This window comes from Callithrix jacchus, chromosome 10 (genome assembly GCF_049354715.1).
Source record: "Callithrix jacchus isolate 240 chromosome 10, calJac240_pri, whole genome shotgun sequence".
NCBI lineage: Eukaryota > Metazoa > Chordata > Mammalia > Primates > Cebidae > Callithrix > Callithrix jacchus.
The window spans coordinates 62,043,028-62,060,644 of NC_133511.1; the positions used below are offsets into that span (position 1 = coordinate 62,043,028).

Sequence of the window (17,617 nt, forward strand, 5' to 3'; positions counted from 1 at the left end):
GGGTTGAATCTCAAACATGTAATCTGAATTTACTTGTAATTAATCATATTTATGGAAGTAAAGGCAATTTATAGTTTTTACCTGAGCCAGTTATTAGTCGATTTCATTTTACAAATAGTAGTATTTAAAACAGATGGAAGGAAAATTTTTTCCAATAATTGGTTTAAATAAAAGTAACTCATGTCTAGATTTTGAGAGGTGTACAACAAATTACATCTTTAAAGTCAGATCAAATGAATTTTAGCAACTGTCAGACCTCTGGAAAGTCACTGTATTCCTTGGAGCTAACTTTTCTTTAAAACGGGATTGAGCAATAAGATCTTTAAAGTCCTGTCTAAATCCTGTTCTATAATTCTTTGGGTAATTTCTTTTTTTTTTCCAACATGTTTTTATTTTTTTTAGAGGTGGGATCTTGCTTTATTGCCCAGGCTAGAGTATACAGTTGCACAATCATAGCTCACTCTAGCCTAAAATGCCTGGGCTCAAATGATTCTCCTGCCTTAGCCTCCTGAGTAGCTGGGACTTCAGGTATGTACCACTAAACCTGGCTCTTTTTTTACATTTTTTTGTAGAGATGGGGTCTTGCTGTGTACCAAGGCTGGTCTTAAACTCCTAGGCTCAAGTGATCGTCCTGTCTTAGGCCTCCCAAGTAACTGGGACTCCTGCAACATGCCACCACACCTAGCTAATTTTTAAAATTTTTTGTAGAGATGGGATCTCACCACATGTCCTAGGCTGGTCTCTAACTGCTGGCTCAAGTGATTCTTCTGCCTCAGCCTCCCCAAAGCACTGGGATTACAGGCATGAGCCCCTGAGCCTGGCCTCTGTGGGTAGTTTGTTAATGCAGACTCGACAAGTACAGAGTTTTGTTTATGTATTTTTTTCTTTAAACATTTTCTCATTATAGGGATTAGTAAAAAATCTTTTCAGGAAATCGCTCACTTGAAATGAAGGGAATCTTTTTGTGTTTTTTATTGCTTTAAAAATGCACAGATGAGAAAACTCAAGCAAACAGTCATAGAATAGTTTGCATGTTTACTTTTGTACTTTGCTGCAGGAATGGAAAGTCAGTGGTGGGATAAAGATGGTCTTGAAAGTAACATCTTCTGATTTATGTTTGAAACAAAAATATGTTATTTGATAGTTTAATAACCAAATGATAATATTAGCAGAATACTATGCAGAAAAAGTATCATAATAACACTGTGAGATTGTAGGATTTGCAGATCTGGTTGTAGGAAAGGCCACATCAAGCATATCATGGAAAGTTCTTATGCCTATGGAATTATAATTTTAAAAATTTAAAAACATGACTTATCCAAATACAAAATGAATGTTTATCAAAGATTTCCATCAGTTCATTAATTACAGAGGAAACAAGTAAAATAGAGGACATTTCAAAGAGCATTTGAGGAGCTGTGTATTCATAGACATTTTAATAATTGGAATAAGATTGCTAGGTCAGTTGCAAACTGGTTAATGTCTTTCAGACCAATACCCTAACCTTTGGGATTATCTTTTCTGCCTGGCAGAATTATTTGTAATTCTGCTGGCAAAGATCTGTAAATTAGCATGTAAGTTTACTTAATATGGGTTATTTAATTCAGTATTAAATAAACTAATGGAGCAAGTACATTTCCCTTTCCTTAAGTAATTAAGTAACTGTTGAATGGGTCTTTGTCCCCCTATTATCTAATACCTTGAAAGGCTATCACTTTTTTAAGGCTACAGCTTTTGTCCTTATATTCAAGGTTTGGATAACCTTTCTTAACAGTCTTTTAGTATTCATATCTATTATTTATAAAGTTAGAGGCAAGTTGTCTCCTCCCTCAGAAGTGTCACATGTGAAAGGTATAAACTTAAATGTTTGTTTCTCTATTATAATACCAGTAGTGGATTAAATATGTGTCTTTCCCAGTAAAGCACAGTGAACCACAGAACACAGTGTTCTGTAAAACTTGACAGAAGAAGGCCGGGCGCGGTGGCTCAAGCCTGTAATCCCAGCACTTTGGGAGGCCGAGGCGGGTGGATCACGAGGTCAAGAGATCGAGACCATCCTGGTCAACATGGTGAAACCCCGTCTCTACTAAAAATACAAAAAATTAGCCGGGCATGGTGGCGCGTGCCTGTAATCCCAGCTACTCAGGAGGCTGAGGCAGGAGAATTGCCTGAACCCAGGAGGCGGAGGTTGCGGTGAGCCGAGATTGCGCCATTGCACTCCAGCCTGGGTAACAAGGAGCGAAACTCCGTCTCACAAAAAAAAAAAAAAAAAAAAAAAAAAAAAAAAAAAACTTGACAGAAGATTAAATTGGTAGAATATTAGGTTTTGTATTTTTTAAAGTATGCTATGAAGTATTTTTACTAGTGTCAGTCAAATGTTCCTAGTTTAATATGCACAGTTTTAGGACTATTAATATACAGAACATAATGTTTCTGATTAAAGCATGATTTATTCTCCAATAAGAAATTCTTAGTCCTTTTTCCCTCAGCTTTGTTTTTTCTTCAATTCCATTTAACAGACTTTATAAAAGGCAAAAGATTTATGCATTCTGAAGAGAAACCACAGTATTACAGATTTTTTAAAAGGAGAAAATGGTAGTTAAATTTAGACAGTTAACATTTTCCAAAAGGATATCTGTGTTGGTTTAGGGGGTTTATGGCTCCATTTTAAAGCTTTTTTAAAAAATAAATATTCTGTGTTGGAATAATTTTTTTTTTTTTTTTTGAGATGGAGTTTCATTCTTGTTTCCCCAGCTGGAGTCCAATGATGCAATCTTAGCTCATTGCAACCTCCACCTCCCAGGTTCAAGCAGTTTTCCTGCCTCAGCCTCCCGAGTAGCTGGGATTGCAGGCATGCACCCCCATGCCCAGCTAGTTTTGTATTTTTAGTAGCGATGGGGTTTCACCATGTTGGCCAGCCTTGTCTCGAACTCCTGACCTCAGGTGATCTACCCACCTCAGCCTCCCAAAGTGCTGGGATTACAGGTGTGAGCCACTGCGCCCAGCCAGAATAATTTTTAATAAATAGAAAAGTTGAAAAGATAGTGCATAGTTTCGTATACTTCCCATCCAGTTTCCTTCATTGTTAACATCTTCCATGACCATGATACATTTATCAAAACTAAGAATTTAATGTTAGAACATGACCATTACTGAATTTCTAGACTTTATTTGGATTTCACCAGCTTTTCCATCAATATTCTTTTTCCAGGATTCAGTTCGGGGTACCACGTACCATAGTTGTCATGTTTCCCCAGTCTCTTCCATTCTGTAACAGTTTCTCAGTCTTTCTTTTTTATGATCTGTGGAATGTACTCTAATCTGGGTTTTTCTGACATTTTTCTCATGGTTAGAATAGGGTTATTTGGGTATTTTGAAAGAATACCACAGAGGTGAAGGTTTGTCCCATCACATCATATCAGTGGATATGTGATATCCATATGATGATGGTAACCATCATTACTTGGATACAGTACTGTTTGCCAAGTTTCTTTACTGAAAATGTACTATTTTTTCCCTTTTCTTGCTCTAATTTTTGAAAGTGAGTCTCTAAGTCTAGTCAACCCTCCCTGGGGATGGGGGTTTGGGAAGAGGGAGATGGAGTTAAGAACCACCAACAGTAGGGAGAATATTTGGAATTGTATATGAAAATTTGTTGTCTCTTTATGCTTCTTTATTTTTTATTTGTGTCATTTGTATCTTAATAGACTCCTATATTTCATAGTTTGGGTTATAATTCATTGCTGTGTTACCTACTTTGATGAAAACTATTTTAGTTTTTGTTATTGGCGACTCATTCAGATTGATGCTTATGTCCTTTTGACATGCCCCTATACTTTAACTTATCCTGTAGTACTACAAGATGCCTCAGCTCTTGTTTGGTTGTTGTTTCACATTCATTCACCACCTTTATTTGTTTTTATTTTTATAGTCAATGAACTTACCCTGATATATTATTGTTGCTCCAAAGTCCATAGTTTACATGGGAGTTCACTCCTGGTGGTCTACATTCTATGCTTTTGGGCAAACGACGTATATTCACCACTATAGTAACATACAGAATAGTTTTTGCTGCCCTAAAACATCTCTATGCTCTGCTTAGCCATCCTTCCTTCCTAACCCCTGGTAACCATTGATCTTTTTACTATCTCCATAGTTTAGTCTTTTCTAGAATATCATTTGGTTGGAAACATACGCATAGATCCCTTTTAGATTGGCTTCTTTTACTTAGTGATATGAATTTAAAGTTCCTCCAGGTCTTTTCGTGGCTGGATAGCTCATTTGTTTTAGAGTTAAATAATATTCTGTTGCCTGGATATAACAATTTACCAATTCACCTGTTGAAAGACATCTTTTGGTTGTTTCCAAGTTTTGGCAAATTTCCCTGGGTTATTTTTTATTTTCCCTTCTCTTGTCCTAAAAATTAGTTATTTCTCTAAAGAGCCCTGGTTCCTTTTATTAGAAGATGGTATTTAGAAGCAGGATTGGGTCACTGCATGTATTTGTTGTTACTGAGAGATTATTGCTTCTGAGCATTTCAGTAGACAGAGATTTTACTTTATTTTTTAACTAGAGAAAGTTAAGTGGATTTTCTTTTCTTTTTCTTTCTTTTTTTTTTTTTGAGACAGAGTCTCACTCTTGTTGCCTAGGCCAGAGTGCAATGGCACGATCTCGGCTCACTGCAACCTCTGCCTCCCGGGTTCAAGTGATTCTCCTGCCTCAGCCTCGCATGTAGGTGCTTCCCACCATGCTCTGCTAATGTTTTGTATTTTTAGTAGAGACGGAGTTTCACTATGTTGGTCAGGATAGTCTCGAAATCCTGACCTCAGGCAATCCACCTGCCTTGGCCTCCTAAAGTAGTGAGATTGCAGGTGTGAGCCTCTGCGCCCGGCCGCTAACTGGGTTATCATTGCATTTGGCTTAATGAATATAATTTATAAGTGGTAAGTTCATTCCAAGAAGATCTAAATTGTAAAACCTGCAATTAAGAAATGTCACATAATGAAGTGTTCCATTTCTTATCGGTTAAAATCAGAATTGGAGAAAAGCTCAGCCTAAAAAGAAAGAATTTTTATTATTGTTACAGGGATTTTTTTTTCCTTCTTGGGCATTTTGTGCTAAGCCATGAAGTCACGTATATTTTAGGTTAAAACTGATGCTTTTCTCTTGAATGTTGTTGGAATGATAAATTAGTACAGTTTTTCTAGAGGAATACCTTTTTACCCAGAATTTCATTTGTAGGAATTTTTCTTAAGGAAATGATCTAACAACTCTGCAGCCTAAACAAAAATGTTGAAAACAACTTTATTTATAATAGTGAAAAATGACCAGTAATCTAAATGTCCATTCAAGATTTGTTAACCCTCAGTATACCAAGAAAAATAGTCATCATTTTTTATCTGGGGCTAATGGGCCTTATTTTTAAAAAATATTTTAAAGCCATCTTGTAGTTAGTACACAGAGGTATAAAGAAAGGGGCAGTGAAGATCAACTTTATTAGAAATTTTCAGAAGAATTTAAACATAGCAAATAAAAAAAAACTGAACTGTTATATTGAGAGATAACATACATGGCCTAAAGTTCATCAATTTGAAGTGTACAGTTCAGTGGGTTTTAGCATATTTTGCAGATGTTGAGATATCACCGTCATAAATTTTTTAATACTTTATAATATTTATAATTTTAGGGTACTTTCATCACCTTTAAAAGACAAATTTTTCCCATTAGCATTCGCTCCCTGTCTGCTTCTTTGCCTCTACTCCTGGGCATCCACTAATCTAAGTTCTCTATCAATTTGCCTATTCTGGACATTTATCATATACAGATAGAATCACACAGTAAATTGTATTTTATGACTAGTTTATTTCATTTAGCAAATGTTTTCAAAGTTCATCCAATTTGCAGCATGTATCAGTACTTCATTCCTTTTTATTGCCAAATAGATTTCTAATACATGAGTATATAATTTGCTTCATTTATCAGGTAATGAACATTTGGGTTGTTTCTACTTTTGGCTCTTATAAATAATGTTGCTGTGAACATTTAGGTAGAAGTTTTTGTGTGGACATACTGGCATTCTTTTTGGGTAGATACCTAAGAGTAAAATTAATGGGACATGTAGTAACTATGTTTAACTGTGTGAGGAATTGCTAGACCATTTTTCACAGAGGCTGGACCATGTTACAGTCCCACCAGCAATAGCAAAAGCATTCCAGTTTCTCCACATCCTTGCGAATGCTTATTATTGTCCTTTATTTTTTTTTAATTTTTTTTTTTTGAGACGGAGTTTCGCTCTTGTTACCCAGGCTGGAGTGCAATGGCGCAATCTCGGTTCACCGCAACCTCCGCCCCCTAGGTTCAGGCAATTCTCCTGCCTCAGCCTCCTGAGTAGCTGGGATTACAGGCACGCACCACCGTGCCCAGCTAATTTTTTTGTAATTTTTAGTAGAGACGGGGTTTCACCATGTTGACCAGGATGGTCTCGATCTCTTGACCTCGTGATCCACCCGCCTCGGCCTCCCAAAGTGCTGGGATTACAGGCTTGAGCCACCGCGCTTGGCCTATTATTGTCCTTTTTATTGTAGCCATTCTAGCAGGCATAAAGTAGTATCTTATGGTTTTGACTTGCATTCCCCTGACTACTAATGATGGGTTTTCATCATTAAACTCAATAAGCACATGAAAAAATGTGGAACATCTTTCCATGTGCCTGTTGGCCATTTGTATATATTTTATTTAGAGAAATGTCTATTTAAGTCCTTGAATTACCTTTAAAATTGGGTTGTCTTTTTATTGAGCTTTGAGAGTTCTTTTTTTTTTTTTTTACCCCAAGGAGTCTTGCTCTTTTCCCAGGCTGGGGTATAGTGGCATGATCTAAGCTCACTGCAACCTCCACCTTCCGGGTTCAAGCAATTCTCCTGTCTCAGCCTCCTGAGTAGCTGGGAGTACAGCCGTATACCACCACACCCAGCTAATTTATTTTTGTATTTTTAGTAGACATGGGGTTTCACCATGTTGGCCAGGCAGTTCTCGAACTCCTGACCTTGTGATATGCCCCACTCTGCCTCCCAAAGTGCTGGGATTACAGGCGTGAGCCACTGAACCTGACAAGAGTTCTTTATATATTCTGCATACAAGTCCTTCATTAAATAGATGAGTGGCAAATATTTTTTCCCATTTGGTGTGTTTTCTTTTCGCATTCTTGATGTTGCCAAACTCAGGTTTTCATTTTCACTTTTCTGAGTTTTAAAAATACTCCAGATGGGTGTAGCCTATTGAGTGCAGCTAAATGCCGAATACTGCCATGCATGAACCTGGAACATATGCTGTCCTTTGAATACTGATTCCAGATTTTTAAATACATCCTTAATAGGGTCTAACGTATTATTACTTCTGAATCTTGCACTTACATTATCAAAAAAGCCATGCTTTTGAGTATTTTGTCAGCTTATAATTTTGTTGAAGGGAGAGTGGCCATGTATTTTTGCCCCATAATTGCAAAACACTATTATTTTTAGATTGTACACCAATTAGAATGATCAAATTAATGAATTCTTCTATTTCTGCATCATCTTTTTATTCCCCAAAACCCTTTATAAAATACTTACTTCAGCATTTGTTCACTTACTATCCCTATCAAGTAAATTTTCGTGCACAGATGCCATAAGTGATGAAGGAATATTGCCACATATCCTCTTGGAAAATGGGATGGTCCAAGTTCTTATAAGTTATTACATAATGAAATCGTTATTGTGAAATGACTCATGAGATAAAAATGCTGAATTTGTATTTTGTCTTGAAATGTATTATTCACTTAACAGTTCTTATGTTTGAAAAAATTCATTTAGGTAGATATGATTATCTGAAAGCTCTTTGTCTGAGATTTCACTTAAACAACCAATTTTACCATCGTCATTAGAGAGTAGATTGTCAACCAGTTGCATGTCTTTTGCCTATAATCCCAGGATTTTGGGAGGCTGAGGTAGAAGGATAACTTGAGACCATAAGTTTGAGACTAGCCTGTGCAACATGTGAGAGACCCTACCTACAAAAAAAAAAATTAGCTGGATGTAGTGGCACATACCAGTATTCCAAGCTAGTTGGGATGCTAAGGCAGGAGGGTGCTTAAGCCCAAGAGATTGAGGCTTCAGTGAGCTATAATTGTGCCACTGCACTCCAGCCTGGGCAACAAAAAGGGAAGGAGATTGTTACTGTCATTTTGCATTCATATTTTGATTTATCTAATAACTGAAATACCTTTATATTTGTATTCTTTGTTATTATGAGTAAAAAAATAAAGATCTGAATTCTGAAGTATGATCTGCAAAAACTGCAAAAGAGGCTGCAACAACGTATCCAGGCTTTTCTTATACCTTCTTGAAAGATGACGGGTCTGCTGCAGTGACCTATGCCTGCAATTGTAACACTTTGAGAGGTTGAGCAGGGAGGATGACTTGAGGCCAGGAGTTCAGGATCATCCTAGGCAACACAGACCTAGTCTCTACAAAGAAAACCCAAAAACCAAGCATGGTGGCATGTACCTGTAGTCCTAGCTACTTGGGAGAGTAAGGCCAGAAGATTGCTTGAGCCCAGGAGTTGCAGACACCAGTGAGCTGTCATCACAACACTGCACTCCAGCCTGGGCAACAGAATGAAACCCCACCTCTTTTTTTTTTTTTTTTTAAAAAGATGATACAGTAAGAAAACTGAAGTTGATATAATGTTGATAATTTATCTCTGTTGCATTTTCCTTTCAGGCACCCATCATTCTTCTAGTTTGTTTTCTTTTTTGTTTTTTTTTCTTTTTTGAGGTGGATTCTCACTCATGTCACCCAGGCTGGAGTGCAGTGGAACATCTGGGCTCACTGCAACCTCTGCCTCCCGAGTTCAAGCAATTCTCCTGCCTCGGCCTCGTGAGTAGCTGGGATTACAGATCCCTGCCACCATGCCTGGCTAGTTTTTTGTATTTTTAGCAGAAATGGGGTTTCACCATGTTGGCCAGCAGGCTGGTCTCGAAATCTTGACCTTAGTTGATCCACCTGCCTTGGCCTCCCAAAGTGCTAAGATTACAGGTGTGAGCCACCACACCTGGCCCATGAGCCACTGTGCCTGACCTATTTTCTTAATGTTTTACTCTTGTTTAACATAATTAGGAACAATTAGTAAAGATGAATAATTACTAAAATGATGAAATGGTAAAATGTTTTAAGATAAGAAAATAACACCAAACCCCCATATATATCTTACATTTATGAAAGGATTCAGTGGGCTTCATTCTTTTTTTTAATATAAATTTTTGTTTTTATGGATAACCTCTGTAGTTGTTTGAACCATGTCCCTAAAAAAGACAAGTTCTAACTTGTGAATGCAACTTTGTCTAGAAACAGGGTCTTTGCAGATGTAATCAAGCTAAGATGAGGTCATACTGGATTAGAGTGTGCCCTAAATCCAGTGATTAGTATTTTTATAATAGAAAGGAGAGGAGATTTGGATACGGACACGTAGGAGACACACACACACACAGGGAAGAATGCCAAAATAGAGCATTCTGTGAAGCTAAAGCAGAGATTTGAGTGATGCTAAGGATTGCTGAGAGCCACAAGAAACCAGGAAGAGACCAAGAAGGATTCCTCACCTTCAGAGGAAGCATGGCCTTGCCAGCACTTAGATTTCAGACTTGTAGCCTCACAGATGAGAGAATATATTTCTGTTGTTTTAAGCCAGCAGAATGTAGCAATTTATCATGGCAGCCTTAGGAAACTAATACAGCCTTTAAGAGTATATGAGTCATGAATTATTAATTTTTTATAAATATTTAAAATATTAGCTATTTTTGTAAATAGAATTGTTTGACAAACTCAAAAACTAAAATTGGGTATAATGAGTCCTGGCAGTATACTGAGAGTTAAATTATTTATGATTTGTTCGTATAATGGATTACTGTACAGCCATTAAGACTGATGATAAGTCTCTATGTCATGCTGTTTTTTAAGAAGTGGTTTTGAACCAGGAGGCAGAGTGTGATCTGTTTTTTTTAAACTATGTACATATATTCATAGAAAAGGAGTGTGGAAGAATAAATAACAATATTCATCTTGTAAAAATGACTATTTCTGCTAATTTTTATTTCCTTCCTCAAATTTATTTTTTCAGATTTGAAAAATTAGTGTTCTTTATTTTTATAATCAGGAAAAAAACTTAGTTATTTTTATTTTGGGGGAATCAGCTTGGGCTTTGGGCTAATTTCATTCCTGTTTGATTAATTGGCTAGTTTGTGATTGGTACATGAAATCCTAAATTATTTCCCTTTGGTTATTTAATCAGTTCAGATAATGAGCTCAGAAGCCATGAAACATTCATACTCAGGGTGCTGCTCTTATCCTGTTTTTTTTTTTTTTAATTTTTTATTGCATTTTAGGTTTTGGGGTACATGTGCAGAACATGCAAGACAGTTGCATAGGTACACACATGGCAATGTCTTTTGCTTCCTTTCTCCCCTTCACCCACATTTGGCATTTCTCCCCAGGCTATCCCTCCCCAGCTCCCGCTCCTGCTGGCCCTCCCCTTTTCCCCCCAATAGACCCCAGTGTTTAGTACTCCCCTCCCTGTGTCCATGTGTTCTCATTTTACATCACCCGCCTATGAGTGAGAATATGCAGTATTTCATTCTCTGTTCTTGTGTCAGTTTGCTGAGAATGATGTTCTCCAGATTCATCCATGTCCCTACAAACGACACAAACTCATCATTTCTGATTGCTGCATAATATTCCATGGTGTATATGTGCCACATTTTCCCAATCCAGTCTATCATCAATGGGCATTTGGGTTGATTCCAGGTCTTTGCTATTGTAAACAGTGCTGCAATGAACATTCGTGTGCATGTGTCCTTACAGTAGAACGATTTATAGTCCTTTGGATATATACCCAGTAATGGGATTGCTGGGTCAAATGGAATTTCTATTTCTAAGGCCTTGAGGAATCGCCACACTGTCTTCCACAATGGTTGAACTAATTTACACTCCCACCAACAGTGTAAAAGTGTTCCTTTTTCTCCACATCCTCTCCAGCATCTGTTGTCTCCAGATTTTTTAATGATCGCCATTCTAACTGGCGTGAGATGGTATCTCAATGTGGTTTTGATTTGCATCTCTCTAAAGACCAGTGATGATGGGCGTTTTTTCATATGATTATTGGCCTCAATATATGTCTTCTTTCGTAAAGTGTCTGTTCATATCCTTTGCCCAATTTTGAATGGGCTTGCTTGTTTTTTTCCTGTAAATCCATTTGAGTTCTTTGTAAATTCTGGATATCAGCGCTTTGTCAGATGGGTAAACTGCAAAAATTATTTCCCATTCTGTTGGTTGCCGATTCACTCTAGTGACTGTTTCTTTGGCTGTGCAGAAGCTGTGGAGTTTCTTTTGGCTTTTGTTGCCAATGCCTTTGGTGTTTTGTTCATGAAGTCCTTACCTACTCCTATGTCCTGGATGGTTTTGCCTAGATTTCCTTCTAGGGTTTTTATGGTGCCAGGTCTTATGGTTTAAGTCTTTAATCCATCTGGAGTTAATTTTAGTGTAAGGTGTCAGGAAGGGGTCCAGTTTCTGCTTTCTGCACATGGCTAGCCAGTTTTCCCAACACCATTTGTTAAACAGGGAATCCTTTCCCCATTGCTTTTGTCAGGTTTATCAAAGATTGTATAGTTGTAGATATGTTGTGTTGCCTTCGATGCCTCTGTTCTATTCCATTGGTCTATATCTTTGTTTTGGTACCAGTACCATGCTGTTTTGATTACTATAGCCTTGTAGTATAGTTTGAAATCCGGTAGTGTGATGCCCCCCGCTGTGTTCTTTTTGCTTAGAATTGACTTGGCTATGCGGGCTCTCTTTTGGTTCCATATGAAATTCATGGTGGTTTTTTTCCAGTTCTGTGAAGAAAGTCAATGGTAGCTTGATGGGGATAGCACTGATTCTGTAAATTACTTTGGGCAGTATAGCCATTTTCACGATATTAATTCTTCCTAATCATGAACATGGAATGTTTCTCCATCTGTTTGTGTCCTCTCTGATTTCATTGAGCAGTGGTTTGTAGTTCTTCTTGAAGAGGTCTCTTACGTTCCTTGTGAGTTGTATTCCAAGGTATTTTATTCTTTTTGTAGCAATTGTGAATAGCAGTTTGTTCTTGATTTAGCTTTCTTTAAGTCTGTTATTGGTGTAGAGGAATGCTTGTGATTTTTTCACATTGATTTTATATCCTGAGACTTTGCTGAAGTTGCTTCTCAGTTTCAGGAGTTTTTGGGCTGAGGCGATGGGGTCTTCTAGGTATACTATCATGTCGTCTGCAAATAGAGACAATTTGGCTTCCACCTTTCCTATTTGAATACCCTTTATTTCTTTTTCTTGCCTGATTGCTCTGGCTAGAACTTTCAGTACTATATTGAATAGGAGTGGTGAAAGAGGGCATCCTTGTCTAGTGCCGGATTTCAAAGGGAATGCTTCCAGTTTTTGCCCATTCAGTATGATATTGGCTGTTGGTTTGTCATAAATAGCTTTTATTACTTTGAGATACGTTCCATCGATACCGAGTTTATTGAGGATTTTTAGCATAAAGGGCTGTTGAATTTTGTCGAATGCCTTCTCTGCGTTAATTGAGATAATCATGTGGTTTTGTTTTTGGTTCTGTTTATGTGGTGAATTACGTTTACAGACTTGCGTATGTTGAACCAGCCTTGCATCCCTGGGATAAATCCTACTTGATCACGATGGATAAGAGTTTTGATTTTATGTTGCAATCGGCTTGCCAATATTTTATTGAAGATTTTTGCATCTATGTTCATCATGGATATTGGCCTGAAGTTTTCTTTTCTTGTTGGGTCTCTGCTGGGTTTTGGTATCAGGATGATATTGGTCTCATAAAATGATTTCGGAAGATTCCCTCTTTTTGGATTATTTGGAATAGTTTCAGAAGGAATGGTACCAGCTCCTCTTTGTGTGTCTGGTAGAATTTGGCTGTGAACCCATCTGGACCTGGGCTTTTTTTGTGTGGTAGGCTCTTAATTGCTGCCTCGACTTCTGACCTTGTTATTGGTCTATTCATAGTTTCCGCTTCCTCCTGGTTTAGGCTTGGGAGGACACAGGAGTCCAGGAATTTATCCATTTCTTCCAGGTTTACTAGTTTATGTGCATAGAGTTGTTTGTAATATTCTCTGATGATGGTTTGAATTTCTGTGGAATCTGTGGTGATTTCCCCTTTATCATTTTTTATTGCATCTATTTGGTTGTTCTCTCTTTTCTTTTTAATCAATCTGGCTAGTGGTCTGTCTATTTTGTTGATCTTTTCAAAAAACCAGCTCTTGGATTTATTGATTTTTTGAAGGGTTTTTCGTGTCTCTATCTCCTTCAGTTCTGCTCTGATCTTAGTTATTTCTTGTCTTCTGCTGGGTTTTGAGCTTTTTTGATCTTGCTCCTCTAGCTCTTTCAATTTTGACGATAGGGTGTCAATTTTGGATCTCTCCATTCTCCTCATATGGGCACTGATTGCTATATACTTTCCTCTAGAGACTGCTTTAAATGTGTCCCAGAGATTTTGGCATGTTGTGTCTTCGTTCTCATTGGTTTCGAAGAACTTCTTTATTTCTGCCTTCATTTCATTGTTTATCCAGTCAACATTCAAGAGCCAGTTGTTCAGTTTCCATGAAGCTGTGCGGTTCTGGGTTGGTTTCTGAATTCTGAGTTCTAACTTGATTGCACTATGGTCTGAGAGACTGTTTGTTATGATTTCAGTTGTTGTACATTTGCTGAGGAGTGCTTTACTTCCAATTATGTGGTCAGTTTTAGAGTACGGTGTGATGTGGTGCTGAAAAGAATGTATATTCTGTGGATTTGGGTTGGAGAGTTCTGTAAATGTCTATCAGGTTTGCTTGCTCCAGGTCTGAGTTCAAGCCCTGGATATCCTTGTTGATTTTCTGTCTGGTGGATCTGTCTAATGTCGACAGTGGAGTGTTAAAGTCTCCCACTATTATTGTGTAGGAGTCTAAGTCTCTTTGTAAGTCATTAAGAACTTGCCTTATGTATCTGGGTGCTACTGTATTGGGTCCATATATGTTTAGGATCATTAGCTCTTCTTGTTGTATCGATCCTTTTACCATTATGTAACGGCCGTCTTTGTCTCTTTCGATCTTTGTTGCTTTAAAGTCTGTTTTATCAGAGATGAGAATTGCAACTCCTCCTTTTTTTTGCTCTCCATTTGCTTGGTAAATCTTCCTCCATCCCTTTATTTTGAGCCTTTGTGTATCCTTGCATGTGAGATGGGTTTCCTGGATACAGCACACTGATGGGTTTTGAATTTTTATCCAATTTGCCAGTCTGTGTCTTTTGATTGGTGCATTTAGTCCATTTACATTTAGGGTTAATATTGTTATGTGTGAATTTGATACTGCCATTTTCATGCTAGCTGGCTGTTTTACCCATTAGTTGTTGTAGATTCTTCATTATGTTGATGCTCTTTAGCATTTAGTGTGATTTTGGATTGGCTGGTACTGGTTGTTCCTTTCTATGTGTAGTGCCTCCTTCAGGTGCTCTTGCAAAGCAGGCCTGGTGGTGACAAAATCTCTGAGTACTTTCTTGTTCGCAAAGGATTTTATTTTTCCTTCACTTAAGCTCAGTTTGGCTGGATATGAAATTCTGGGTTGAAAGTTCTTTTCTTTAAGAATGTTGAATATTGGCCCCCACTCTCTTCTGGCTTGTAGGGTTTCTGCCGAGAGATCTGCTGTGAGTCTGATGGGGTTCCCTTTGTGGATGACCCAACCTTTCTCTCTGGCTGCCCTTAGTATTTTCTCCTTTATTCCAACCTTGTTGAATCTGACAATTATGTGCCTTGGGGTTGCTCTTCTTGCGGAATATCTTTGTGGTGTTCTCTGTGTTTCCTGCATTTGATTGTTGGCCTGTCTTGCTAGGTGGGGGAAATTTTCCTGGATAATGTCCTGAAGAATATTTTCCAGCTTGGATTCATTCTCTTCGTCCCCTTCTGGTACACCTATCAAACGTAGGTTAGGTCTCTTCACATAGTCCCACATTTCTTGGAGACTTTGTTCATTCCTTTTTGTGCTTTTTTCTCTGATCTTGGTTTCTCATTTTATTTCATTGAGTTGATCTTCGACTTCTGATATTCTTTCTTCTGCTTGGTCAATTCAGCTGTTGAAACTTGTGCATGCTTTGTGAAGTTTTCATATTGTGTTTTTCAGCTCCTTTAATTCAGTCATATTCCTCTCTAAGTTATCCATTCTTGTTATCATTTCCTTGAATCTTTTTTCAAATCTTTTTTCAAGGTTCTTAGTTTCTTTGCATTGATTTAAAACATGTTCTTTTATCTCACAAAAGTTTCTCATTATCCACCTTCTGAAGTCTAATGCCGTCATTTCGTCACATCATTCTCCGTCCAGCTTTGTTCCCTTGCTGGTGAGGAGTTTTGGTCCTTTCTAGGAGGTGAGGTGTTCTTGTTTTGGGTGTTTTCCTCCTTTTTGCGCTGGTTTCTTCCCATCTTTGTGGATTTATCCACCTGTCGTCTGTGTAGTTGCTGACTTTTCGATTGGGTCTCTGAATGGACACCCAGATTGTTGATGATGATGTATTTCTGTTACTTGGTTTTTCTTCTACCAGTCTAGCCCCTCCGCTGTATGACTGCTGAGGTCCGCTCCAGGCCCTGCTTGTCTGGGGTGCACCTATAGCAGCTGCGGAACAGTGAGGGATGCTACCAGTTTCTTTTTCTGCTATCTTTGTCCCAGAATGATGCCTGCCAAATGTCAGTCTTTTGGATATAGAGGGGTCAGGGAGCTGCTTGAGGAGACAGTCTGTACTTTATAGGAGCTCAAGTGCTGAGCTGAGAGCTCTGTTGTCCATTCAGGGCTGTTAGGCTGCTGCGTTTAATTCTGCTGCAGCAGAACTCATAAAAAAAAAACCTTTTTTTCTCAGATGCTCTGTCTCAGGGGGGTTGGGGCTTTCTTTGTGAGTGACGGTTGTGCTGTCCTGCCCAGCTAGGAGGCAGTCTAGTCACTATTTGCCTGTCGAGGCTCCGCCTTGCTGGTGTGAGGTTCGCCCTGTTGCTGCAGGCTCTGCTGTGCTGCTGCGGTCTCTGTTCTGCTGCCACCGGCTACGCCCTGCGGTGGAGTCTCTCTGTTGTAGCAGGTTGCCTCGGCAACGGCAGGCTGAATCAGCACTGGGCATGTACCTCAGTAGGGGCAAATTGCCTCAGTAATGGCAGACGCCCCTCCCCCACAGAGCTGCACCGTTCTGGGTGCAGCTGTGCCCTCAGGGAACCTCTCCACTCGGAGCATTTGGAATTGCCGTTTTGTTTGTCCCACTGCGCTACCCCAAACACTGTTTTCCCTGGAATCTCCTGGCCTGGCTCACTGTCCAAGTCCCGTTCAGTCTCAAGTTCAGCCCTCTCAAGTCTCAGATTGCCAGTTCAACAGGGCACCTGGACCAGTGCGCTTTGTGCGGAGCGATGTTTAGCAGCGCCAGCCGCCGGCTGCACCAGCCAAAACCTCTGCCTGGCGTCCCGTGTCTCTTTTATACCTGGGAATTTCCCCGTTCTGTGGGCAACAAAGATCCGTCTGGAAATGCGGCCCTGACTCACCCTCTCTGCGCATTCACCGAGAGCTTCAATCCTGGGTTGTTCTCACCGCGCCATCTTGAGTCCGACTCTCTTATCCTGTTTTGTGGTGTGAATGTCATTAAGTGACTCTGAGTTAAACATTTACAATTGGGTGTGAAACTGACTTCCCATCTGTTCATAGGACTTACTCATTCTTCATCCCCTTGATACTTAGATACATATCCGAATTTTATTCATTTAGTTCATTTGCTTTTCAAGATCTTTTTGATTATGATTCATGTCTTGCATGTTTGCATTTCTAATGCTGTTCTCTTTGGCGGTAAACTGGTTTTGTCTTATGTGGTCATTGCTAAAGGCTCAATTGAAATAGGACTTTCTACTTGACTCTCTTCCTGTTTCTCATAGAAAATATATTTATCTTTTTCTGTTCTCTTGTAGTACTCAATCATTTCATGTCATAAAGGAAAGAAATTCCTTGTTTTTGAAAATTTAGGCACTTTGTAGTTCTTGTTCATATGTAATTCTCCAATGTTATAAATCTCTTGAAGACGTGTCTTTCTTGGCTCCATGTCCTCATAATCACTAGTAAGTAGTAGTTAAACTGAATTTGTAAAGCACAAATTCTCATTCTTTTATAATTTTCCTCTACTGTTTATACAGTCATTCTCCATATATCTGAGGGGGACTGGTTCCAGGACCCCTCTTCAAATACTAAAATTTGCAGATGCCCATGTATTTGCATATAACCTATGCACATCCTCCCATATATTTGCAATTAATCTCTAGATTTCTTATAATACCTGTAACAATTAAATGCTGTGTGAATAGTTATACTGTATTTGAAAATTTATTATTATTATTATTTTTTTTTTTTTTGAGACTGAGTTTTGCTCTTGTTACCCAGGCTGGAGTGCAATGGCACGATCTGGGCTCACCGCAACCTCCACCTTCTGGGTTCAGGCAATTCTCCTGCCTCAGTCTCCTGAGTAGCTGGGATTACAGGCACGCGCCA

At 38.7% G+C, this 17,617-nt stretch overlaps 1 protein-coding gene across 11 annotated transcripts in view; it reads left to right on the forward strand.

The window, feature by feature from the left end:
- The window catches only part of NARS2 (asparaginyl-tRNA synthetase 2, mitochondrial), a 163,568-nt gene that overhangs the window by 54,118 nt on the left and 91,833 nt on the right, over positions 1-17,617 (forward strand). The window lies entirely within an intron of this gene.